This window comes from Pan paniscus, chromosome 19, assembly GCF_029289425.2.
Source record: "Pan paniscus chromosome 19, NHGRI_mPanPan1-v2.0_pri, whole genome shotgun sequence".
NCBI classification, from domain to species: domain Eukaryota; kingdom Metazoa; phylum Chordata; class Mammalia; order Primates; family Hominidae; genus Pan; species Pan paniscus.
The window spans coordinates 33,503,403-33,515,729 of NC_073268.2; the positions used below are offsets into that span (position 1 = coordinate 33,503,403).

General features: G+C 39.3%; 2 pseudogenes across 3 annotated transcripts in view; one reads left to right on the forward strand and one right to left on the reverse strand.

Annotated features, from left to right (window-relative positions):
- The window catches only part of LOC100989556 (uncharacterized), a 70,178-nt pseudogene extending 57,920 nt beyond the window's left edge, over positions 1 to 12,258 (reverse strand). Inside the window, exons 1-2 of one of the 3 annotated variants that reach the window (XR_010110656.1) lie at positions 11,985 to 12,258; positions 3,791 to 3,899 (exon numbers count right to left, since the gene is read on the reverse strand). The product of XR_010110656.1 is annotated as an uncharacterized LOC100989556, transcript variant X1 (transcript). The remainder of the gene's footprint in view (positions 1 to 3,790; positions 3,900 to 11,984) is intronic. The other 2 variants (XR_010110657.1, XR_010110658.1) reach the window with 2 other exon arrangements.
- Positions 1 to 12,327, forward strand: part of LOC100991242 (leucine-rich repeat-containing protein 37B-like) — a 423,125-nt pseudogene that overhangs the window by 74,116 nt on the left and 336,682 nt on the right.

Sequence of the window (12,327 nt, forward strand, 5' to 3'; positions counted from 1 at the left end):
TAAAGCTTTCAAATAAGGAACATGGAAGGTACACTTGAGCCCCGGGATCCAGCTGTGCCTAAAAAATGGCCACCCCTGGACTTTTCATTATGCAAATCAGTACATTCCCTTTTTAAAAATTAAGCCGATTTGAACTTGGTCTCTGTTGCTTGCAAATGAAAAGATTTGAACTAAAATATTGTTCAGTATAAATGTACCAATTTTCAAATACACCTACCCGACCTATCTTGGTATATATCTACTGGCATGTAATTCCAGAGCCAGAATCCAGTAATTAAGTAGCTGAATTACCCAAACCAAACATTTTTTTTAAAGTCACATTAAACCAGTTGTCCAACTAGTAAGCCTGGTTTACAGGTATGCTGAAATACATATATTGATTACCTCAGTCCTCAGGGCAATGCACCACTGGCTTAAGCAACTTCACCTGTTTAGTCCAGTGTGCCATAATATTTTTTATGTGTACCATGATATGAAAAGGTTGGGAAGCTCTACATTAAACCGTAATGAGAAATTGCTAATTATGGACCTTCTGGAAGACAGCCTAACTCTGAATTACTCAAAATTATGAAATATATTGTATTACTTAAGTGTACATGTCACAAACATTCTGTCCAAATATTCCTGGGCCAGAAATTAATCAGAAATATTACCTTTTCTTATACACAGAGAAGTACATGCTCTCACTTTAATGAAACCTCATATAATATAACATACATGGCCATGTAAAAGAAAAAGTAAAGACTTTTATAATTGAAAGTTAAACAGAGGGCTCTATTAGCTTCTATTAAAACTTTGACTTCACTAACAAATACATGATTTATAAACAAGTTTCAGGATGTTTTGTTGAGAGGGGTAGATGGTAACCTCTATGGGTGATATAGTGTTACCATATAGACAAAAGTATAATATATATACTCAGGATTTGGGGCTAAAATTTAATTATTAGACTTTCGTTTGTACACTTAGCCAATTAAAGGCAAGGATTTTGCAAAATGACCTCAGACACAAGCAAGAGAGAAGCCTCTGGTAGCCAATTAATATTAACCGTAAGATAAAACATAACGAGCACATGCAAAGATGTTCAACATCATTAGTCATGAGGGAAATGCACTTCCAAACCATGACGAGGTACAACTTCATACACACTAGGGGGGCTACAGTTTTTTTAAAGGAAAATAACAAGCGACAGAGGACTAAAGAAACTTCTAGTGGAAAACAACAGTCATGACAGATCAAAATCAGGATGCCATCAGCAATACTCTGAACCTACACTGTCCAAAATGGTATCCACCAACCACATGGGACCTTTGAGTACTTCAAATGTGGCTAGTCCACATTGAGGCAAGCTGCAAAAGAAAACACTGATTTTTTAACATAAAATGAGAAAACCACTGATTTTTCAAAGACATAGTAAATATGTATATATACATAAATAAGTAGCTCAATATTTTTATACTATCGTGTTGAAAATATTTTTGATATATTGAATTAAATAACATATATTATGCTTAATTTTCAGCATAATAAATTATGCTTATTATGCATAATATAACTATATTATATTACGGGTCTTGCTATGTTGCCCAGTGTGGTCACAAACTCCTGGCCTCAAGTTATCCTCCCATCTCAGCCTCCCGAGTAGCTGGATTACAGGTGCAAGCCACCATGCCCAGTTTATTATGCTTAATGTCGTCTGTTTCTTTTTACTTATCTTAATGTGGATACTAGGAAATTTAAAATTACAGATGAACTCCCATTTGTGGCTTACATTATATTTCTACTCAACAGTACGGATCTAAATCTAGAAGATAATGGAGCAATGTATTCAACATTTGGAGATAAAGTGCTATTTCATTTAGAAGCCTGTACTCAAACCATACCAACAGATAAGAAACCAAAATATATTTTCTGATAAGATCTCAACTTTCTTCCCATCTTTGTATTATTTCTCAAAATGACAACAGACGATAGAGTTCACCAAATCAAGAGAGTAAACAAAAAATAGGAAGTCACTAAATCTAGAAGAGACAAAGGAAATTGCCAACATAACAATAAAGGCAAGTCCCAGGACAACTGCACAGCAGGTCTTAGAGAACCATCACACCAGACTGAAGAAAGAGAACACAGACCCCCAGGAGGGGTATCTCCAAGAAGAAACAAAGCCAATGGAATACTGACAGAATTGAATATATGGAGAAAAGATCTTTAGTTCTGTAGGAGAGTTTGAGGATTATGACATGTAATTTCTCATTTCTAGCTAGGAGATAAATAGAAAACTAAACAAAAGGGAGAAGTAGCTACTAACTTCAGAAAAAACAAAAGCTGTCAAGAAAGAAAATATAATTCTTGTACCCATGTGACCCAACTATGGATATTTACATAATCATAATAATGTAAACATGGAACAATGGTTTAATCAAAAAGGTTCCTATAATTATATTGGAAGATTAAAGAAAGGAAGGGGCTTGTGAGTGTCATGGGAATGGGGATGACGAATACCAATTTTAAAAGCTGAACCACTGGGCTGGGCATCATACCCCATGCCTGTAATCCAAATACTTTGGGAGGCAAAGGAGGGAGAATCACTTGGGCCCAGGAATTCAAGACCAGACTGGGCAATATAGGAAGACCCCATCTCTACAGAAAATTACCAAAAAAAAAAAAAAAAAAATTAGTTTGGCATGGTGGCATGCACCTGTAGTTACAGCTACTCAGGAGGGTGAGGTGGGAGGATCAGTTGAGTCCAGGAGTTTGAGGCTGCAGTGAGCTATGATTATGCCACTGCACTCCAGCCTGAGCAACAGAGTGAGACTGTCTCTAATTTTAAAAGAATTTTTCATAAAAAATAAAGCTGAATTATCTTCTATGTAGGAAATTCAAAAATATCTAAAACTAGGCTGGGCGCAGTGGCTCACGTCTGTAATCCTAGCACTTTCGGAGGCCGAGTCAGGCAGATCACTTGAGGTCAGGGGTTCGAGACAAGCCTAGCCAACATGGTGAAATTCTGTCTCTACTAAAAGTACAAAAATTAGCTGGGCATGGTCGTGGGCACCTGCATTCCCAGCTACTTGGGAGGCTGAGGCAGGAGAATTGCTTGAACCCAAGAGGCAGAGATTGCAGTGAGCCAAGATGGTGCCACTACACTCCAGCCTGGGTGACAGTGCAAGACTCTGTCTCAAAAAAAAAAAAAAATTACATAAAACTAAAAAAAGAAAACTGTGATGGTATAAAATAAGGAACATATCTAGAAACAGATGAAAATAGCAGAATAAACAGCCAAAGTTATTAGAGCAGTTGCCTTGAGGATGGGAATCAGGAATGAGAAAGGACCAGGGACCTTGCTGTTTTCCATAAAACCTTTATAGCATCATTTGCCTTTTTTAAATGGTGCATATACTCCTATGATTAAAATAAAATTTAAAAGAAAGAAACCATCTACATAAAGGCAAAAAGAATGCCTATTCAGTGTAACCCAAATTCTGATTTCTGGTTTTATAATTGGTCTAAAGTGGTGAATTAATACCTTTATTTAATTGAAAAAAGTGGGGGGGACTGCTCTACTGTGAGCCAGTTTCATTTTGTTCTTCATAGAATTTTAGGGATACCTCATCTTTCAAAACCTGTCTATAAACCAAAGCACATTCCCACTGGGCTTTTCTTTACCCCTTTTGTGAAGACCAAATTATAGCGTAGATGAAACTCAGATCATTTCCCACGATTCTTTTCAAAGACTATATCAAGTAATATTAATTATATGTTTCATTTCAAACTAATCGTTTAAACCTACAGGTCATAATGCTGATTCCACTTTGGATCGAGCATATTCTTCACAGTATCTATAGAATGGCATTGCCCAGATCCATCAACCACCACCTTAGCAAATGGATCAGGAAGTCCTGTGAAAAAGATTTTTGAAATTAATAATTTGACATGTGAGATAGAAGATTATACAAACATTTCATTTGCTACAAAAGATTATTCCATTATTTTAAAAAAAAGTTTAACAGCTATAAATGAACATTCCATTTTTTTAAAAAGACTAAAAGTTACTTCTATATAAAACACCAAAACTTTATTTTTTCTCATTTCTGTCTCAAAATATTCCCAGTTTAAACTACCAAAATCTAGAGATTACTTCATAATGTGGAAGGTTTTCTAAGTTGTTACCAGCCCTCTGACCCCAGGAAGGTGAATTCTTGTAACCATTCATGGCTTTTTCTTTCCAAACGTCTCCCTCAGTAGCTCATTTAAAGGAGAGCTTATTAGAGGTTTTTATACAGGAACACAGGCTACAGAGAAATCAAATTAGCAAATGGATTTTGCTGAATAACTACCAGGAAAAATGAGACCGAAACAAAAGATGTAACACTCTGGCTTAAAAGAGCTTACTATCTACGTGGAAAGATAAAAAATACTATACGCAAAACAAAAACAAAAACCAGAAACAAAAATACCTGAGAATAAACAAGTGCTTAGTGATACTGATTATAATGTAAACACATATCACTATGTTAGGTACTATTCTAAATACTTTACATTCATCCTTAATCCTTACAATAACCCTCTAAGGGAGATATTATTATTTTCCCTATTTTACTGATGAGGAAACTAAGGCACAAGGGGGTCAATTAAGTAGCCCAAGGTCACACAGTAGTAAGTGGCAGAGCCAGGGTCTAAAGTATAGATGCTAAACCCATCTGGCTCTCGACTTCATGATCTTAACCACTATGCTGGATTTTACCCCTCATTTACTACATGGTTCAACAGTGAGTACAAGTAAGAGCTCAGAAAATCAGGAGAACAACTTGAATCTGAACAGTAAAGAAAGGGCTTTAGGGGAGAGGGGAACTCATCTGGGCTTTAAAGCAGGGGTCTCCCACCCCTGCACCATGGGCCGGTACAAGTTTGTGGCCTGTTACAACCGGGCCACACAGCAGGAGGTGAGCAGCAGGAGAACAAGCATTATGGCCTGAGCTCCACCTTCTGTCAGATCAGCAGCAGCATTAGATGCTCATAGGAGCTGGAACCCTATTGTGAACTGCGCGTGCAAGGGATCTAGGTTGTGCGCTCCTTACAAGAATCTAATGCCTGATGATCTGAGATGGAACAGTTTCATCCCAACACATCCCCTGCTCCCCACATCCTTGGAAAAACTGTCTTGCACAAAACCAGTCCCTGTGCCAAAAAGGTTGGGGACTGCTGCTTTAAAGGACATACAGGAGAAGGAGGACTTTCCTAGCAACAGGAAGAGCGCCAACGAGGGTATGACAATATAGTATTTAAAAGACTTTGAAGAGTCTAACCAAAGAGTTTCTGCTAAGGTGTAAAAGTAAATACTGTTGGAAATATGAATGAGCCAGTAAGAGGAGCTTAGAAGTCAGACAATAGGGCTTGGACTGATTGAGGTAGATAACAGGGAGCCATTTCAGGTTCTTGAGCATGGCTGTAATTACAGTCATATTTTCCTATCAGTGGTATTCAGGGCCCACTAGGAGAAAGAAAGATTAGAGGCGACCATATATGAAGCTGTTGTAATCATCCAACAGTAGGACGAAAGGACCCTGAACGAGGAAAGTCATATGGAAAGGGAAAGGAAATGAAAATTAAGAGAGCTATTCTGAAAGATCTAATACAAATCAATAAGAAACTTGTATCAAAGATGACAATACAGTTTTCGGCCCAAAGCCATAATGAAAATGATTTTTTTGACAAAAATTTAAAAGGTGGAACTAAAAATGTTAGACAAAAATGACACTTCACATGTTAGACATACTGGGATAGAGTAGATTTCCTGTGGACAGCCGAAAATACTAGAACAAAACAGTGTTAAGTGTTGGTAACTGGAGAAATTTTGCATGTTGGTATCAATGCTAATTTTTTTAAGATACTAATTTGCCAAGGTTCAAGGACAGACAAATCACCTATCAGTTCCCCAATTCTATGATTCTGTGACCTATCACCTTCAAATAATAAAGGAAGACCAAAACTTAAGGGTTATGTTTCAAACAAACTTGGTAAGTTAGGGTATTAAATCTATTTGACTATATTATTCTTGAAGCTGAGTGCTATGCATAGTATTTCAATAATGCCTAACCATTTATAAATGTGTTCAACGGAAGAATGTTTTTATCTCCACCCTCAATTCATGAAGTATTTCCTCCTTTGAAGAATTTACTCTATCTTGTTATTTTCACTCTACTATTTAAACATATAAATTTATGTTTATAAGCAAAAACAAAAAAATCACATTTCTATACTTTCCCTTTGGGTGTTATTAAACTAGTTGAAGAATTAAGTCTCTCTGCTGGTTTCTTGCTTTTTTAAAAAATTAAAATAAAAAGAATTAAAAATTAGTCAGGCACAGTGGCTCATGCCTGTAATACCAGCACTTTGGGAGGCTGAGGCGAAAGGATTACTTGAGCCCAGGAGTTTGAGACCAGCCTGGGCAACACAGTAAGACCCCACCTCTACAAAAAAAATTTAAAAGTTAGCCAAGGGTGGTGGCATACGTCTGTAGTCTCAGCTACTCAGGAGGCTGAGGTGGGAGGATCGCTTGAGCCTGGGAGGCTGAGGCTGCAGTAAGCCACGATCATGCCACTGCACTCCATCCTGGTTGACAAAGCAAGACCGTATCTCAGGGGGAAAAAAAAAATTAAGGATTAAGAAAAACATCTGACAAAGGACTAATATCCAGAATCTACAAAGTATGCAAACAAATCAGCAAGAAAAAAAAACAAACAATTCCATCAAAAAGTGGGTTAAAGACATGAATAGACAATTCTCAAAAGAAGATATACCAACCAAGATAGGCCAACAAGCTTATGGAAAAATGCTCAACATCACTAAGTATCAGGGAAATGCAAATCAGAACTACAATGCGATGCCACCTCACTCCTGCAAGAATGGCCATAATCAAAAAATAAAAAAAAAACAGATGTTGGCATGGATGCAGTGAAAAGGGAACACTTTTACACTGCTGGTGGTAATGTAAACTAGTACAACCACTACGGAAAACAGTGTGGAGATTCCTTAAAGAACTAAAAGTAGATCTACCATTTGATCCAGCAATCCCACTACTGGGTACCTACCCAGAGGAAAAGAAGTCATTATACAAAAAAGATACTTGCACACGCATGTTTATAGCAGCACAATTTGCAATTGCAAAAATATGGAACCAGCCCAAATACCTATCAGTCAATGAGTGGATAAAGAAAATGTGGTATGTATACACACACACACACACATACACACACATATATACACATATATATACACCATGGAATACTATTCAGCCATAAAAAGAAATAATAGCATTCACAGCAACCTGGATAAAATCGGAGACTATTATTCTAAGTGAAGTAACTCAAGACTGAAAAACCTAACATTGTATGTTCTCAGTCACATGTGGGAGCTAGGCTATGAGGATGCAAAGGCATAAGAATGATACACTGGACTATAGGGACTGTGGGAAAGGGTAGGGGTAGTGAGGGATAAAAGACTACACACTGGGTACTGTGTACACTGCTTGGGTGATGGGTCCACCAAAATCTCAGAAATCACCACTAAAGTACTTATTCACGTAATCAAACACCATCTGTTCCCTCAAAACCTACTGAAATAAAAAAAAAAAGAAAACCTTTTTCCATACAAAATGTGGCTTCCAGATCCTTAATTAAGTAGGAAAGTCACAGCCTTTTATGTTTCCTTTCTGTTAAATAACACAATAAACAAAAATACAAGTTCAATATCTTAATTTAAAAAATAAGTTTCAACTTAACCTGATTATATTATTCTACAAAAATTTAATTGAGAACCAAGTTACTCTAATGTGGTCAAAAGCTATCAGGTTTCCTGAAGTTAGTGAGACATCTAGTGGTAAATACAAAGTGGCTAGAGAACTTTGCATTTAAAAAATTTCTTGGCTGGGCGTGGTGGCTCACGCCTGTAATCCCAGCATTTTGGGAGGCCGAGGCTGGCGGATCACGAGGTCAGGAGATAGAGGCCATCCTGGCTAACACGGTGAAACCCCATCTCTACTGAAAATACAAAAAATTAGCCGGGCGTGGCGCCATGCGCCTGTAGTCCCAGCAACTCGGGAGGCTGAGGCAGGAGAATTGCTAGAACCCGGGAGGCACAGGTTGCAGTGAGCTGAGATCGCCCCATAGCACTCCAGCCAAGAGCGAAACTCCATCTCAAATAAATAAATAAATGTCATTATGGTGTATAGGCATACATAAAAACCTGTGTAATAGAATAAAGCTATCATTTTTAAGGCCTTGAATTAATAAAATATGTAGTGAAACAAGATTAAGACGCTAGCATATCTAAAGGGAAATTTTTAAAGTTAAACTTCCTTACATTATAGACAAGGTTAACCTCCTTATTGCCAAGGGCTTTGAAATTAATAATATGAGAAGCAGCATACAAAAACATTAAATTTATAAAAAGGTCTGAAATAAATGTTCTGGAGGAGTAATCTTATTCTACTTCTCCATACCTAAGAATTTAAAATATTAGAAATTACACTAAACTGCTTTTTGCAGCCTTTGGTTTTCAAAAACAATACTGGTCTAAAAATTACCCCAAAGTTTTTACTGTAAAGAATATTTTTCTATCCAAACCATTGTAAGAAAAGCCTGTATCCAACAGTCATATAGGTATAATATAGAAATCATACACTTTATAGTCAATTTGTTCTAGAAATATTAGTTGAAGTTGATGGTGTTACTATACACCCCATTTTAACGATCATATGTTAATGTGTCACAAAGAACAGAAGTAGCTTGATGGATGAAATTGGATTCTAACCCCCAATTGCCTGAGGAATCTAAAATTTGGGATCAAATTATTAAATTAGCCCCACCTTCTTAGCACTGACAAATACCAAACGGTTCACTGATTGTGGTTTTAAGAATAATATGTGGTGGCCGGGCGTGGTGGCTCACGCCTGTAATCCCAGCACTTTGGGAGGCCGAGGTGGGCGGATCACTAGGTCGAGAGACGGAGATCACCCTGGCCAACATGGTGAAACCCCATCTCTACTAAAAATACAAAAAAAGCCGGGCATGGTGGCAGGCACCTGTAATCCCATCTACTTGGGAGGCTGAGGCAGGAGAATCGCTTGAACCCGGGAGGCGGAGGTTGCAGTGAGCCAAGATCGTGCCATTGCACTCCAGCCTGGGCAAAAAGAGTGAAACTGTGTCTCAAAAAAAAAAAAAAAAGAATAATATGTGGAAAAGTCTAATATCAATTGTGGGCAGTGATCTCATGGTTCAAATATTTCCTCTTCTTCAGAAAGAGAGAGTGTGTGTGAGTGTGTGAGAGTGTGTGTGTGTGTGTGTCACCATGCAAGAAATGTTTATACCTTTCAGTAAAAGGGCAATTCCACAATAAGGTTATTACCAAGTAACTAAAGTTTATACAGCATCTTGAAATCAAAGATACTCTATAAATTTAAAATACTAACATGGTATTAACTTAAAGCAAAGAACAATAATTTCAAAACATCTTATAGCCCAAGTGTATTGTAAACCAAATATAAATTCACTGTGAGATCTGTCTTTTTTTTTAAGTGATTTTTTTTCCTCTATTAGGGAACCCAGGTCTAAACGAACTGTTAAACACTTAGTCTAAAGGTATGCCAAACATTTCTTAAGGTCTTTACAAAGAATCAACTTTTTTTTTTTAAACAAAATGAGGCCTAGGTTAAATATTTTATTTGGCTTCTCAAGATGAACTGAGAAGTTGGGCACCAGCTCCAGACCAATTCCTGGACGCACATCAAACACAGCCCTGTCATTTATCCAGTCAGTCAAAACAATCTTTTCCATCTAACCTTTAATGTTTATGTCCTAAAAAGCTGCTAATTAAATCCAGCTCTTGAGATCTATTTGCTAAAATATATCCCATCTAATTTGTAAATGATGAACAAAAATGAAAAAAAAAAGTTCACTTTCCTGGCAAGACAGAAGACTCCACTGTAACCAAAGGAGGAAGGACAATGTTTTTAACATTTGTCAAATTTTAAGAGAAAACTATTCAGAGACAAATAGTTGTAAGAAACTCAGAGTACCTCAAACTGTTTTTACTATTAAGTGGACACAGGGGATTTTAAAAATCCTCAGAAAAACCTGAAACAAAATCACTCTATAAATGTAGTTCAATATTCCCTCTTCCCCTAAAATATAAGCATAAGCTTTCCTCTTAACAAACTTTACTTATAAATTTTTATAATGTATCATAGGCAGTACGGAAACCACAGATAAACACTTTAAGATCTACTGAGTCATACTTAAAACCTCAACTCATTTTATCTGCAGAAAATCAAAATCCCTATTTTTTCCCTCATTTTCTCTATGTAGCCTAGAGGGAAGTAAATGGAAACAGCTTATTTCTGATGCTTTCTGCACACCTGGGATCGCATGTTCTTTCGATGATCACTGATTCCAGATAGCAACAGATAAACTCTAAAGCAACAAAGATCCCCTAAAAAGGTTTCCACTGACTTCTCCCAATATAAGGACATTGAATGGGGGGAAGTTGGGGGGAAATACAAGTATCCTCCAATCCAGGTTTTCCATTAAGAACCACTCAGTTAATGATTCCCTGCCTTTTTCCTTAGGGAAAGCAAAACTTGTCATGAAGGTCATATATTATTTAAATCGCAGCCAACAGACATTCAAGCTAAATTCTCAAATACCAAATTCACTGCAAGTTTTCATCTAGCTGTACTGGGATGTGACACACAGGCATTCAACTACGAAATTAGCCCAAATAAATCTCAAAGTCTAGTGTGGACAAACATAATTACAGTTTATTCGTACACGTGCACGCACACACAAATCCTCTACGGAAAATTATCTTTCTCACCACTCATCCGAATATAAACGTGGACAATTTATCAGGGGTAAATGGTGAAGGTAGGATAACGTCGTGATTTCAATTCCTTTTCAAACCAAATACAAGTTTTCCTAAAATGGGGGTGACATGTCCATGTAAGAATACCAAAAATGGCACTGTAAGCAAAAATGTACCTGTAATGTTAAAGATTTCATGCACCTGGACTCATAAACACTTTGTAAGTGTAGTCTTCTATCTAGCAACCCCTCCGGACATTATTTTCCATTTAGAAAAAGGAAGGGGGAGGGTGGGGAGAGTAAGAGAAAGTTTGCTCTAAAGTTTGTATGAGCACAAGGTTAGAAAATTACCCCCTCCCCCACCCCCCCAAAAAGTGTGTTTTTGAAGCAGGTCTGGAGTTAGGAGTGACACAAGTTCTGCGGCCTACAAGTTACAACCCCAAACATGCCACCCTACAATCAGACACTTCCAAAACACAGTGTACAATAAGCCCGAGCCGTCGGATCAGACAGACACACAGGAAAAGTCAACCTCAGTCTCCTCTCCTCAGAGAGAAGTGAGTTTAAGGTGTGCGGCCCCGGCAGCGGTGGCCGGAGGCGGAGAGTAAAGATTTTGCAAGCGGGCATAAGTAGGTGTGCAAGGTAACAACCCGGGAACACACACGCACACCCTCCTGTTAAGCGCTCCATCTTTAAGGAGTAAACACTCCTTAAAGTTGCGCGCAGTCAGCAACCGGATTCAATGATCCTCGCCACGAGAGCTCTTCATCCCCTTCACTATCCCACCTGGGCGGTAGCCCAGGGGCTCCTCCCCGAGCCCCGGGAGGCAGCGTCGGGCTCCTTGACCAAGACTTTCCGACCTGAAATCCGCCTGCGATGCGAACCGATGTAACCTCCCCTCCACAGAAGACCACCCCCCACTCCCCAAGTCATCCTCGGCTTTTTAAAGAATGTCCAAACCGGAGCGAGTGGTTTTCCAATTACTCTCCCTGAACTAGGCCTTCCCATTCCTCCAACCCCCAACTCACCATTGATTGCGATCCTGGCCCTTCCCACGTCAACAGGCACCCCCCGCCAGCTCGCCCACCCGGCGGCTGCCCAGCCCGGCCCGGCGCTCCCCCTCACCTGTCAGGTGCAGCTTGACAGGCCCGTTCCTCCGGCTTCCGGGGTTGGACATGTCCCCAGCGGCGGAGGCGGCGGGCAGGACGGGGACAGGAGCGACGGCGAGGCGCGGCGGAGTCACCACAGCGGCAGGGGCTGAGGCCCGAGCTTTTGGCGCTGCAACCGCCACGGCCGGAGGGTCCCGGACGTGCCGAGCGTAGTCGTCCTGAGCCGCGGAGGACGCGGGACGCCGAGCTCCCCGCTCCTCCCACTTCTCTTTCCTTGGTCTGGGCTGCATCAACTAGGCGGCAGCCGGCCGCCCGCGCCTCCGCAGCATCCTCGCGGCCTCTGCGGCCTTTCCCTCCTC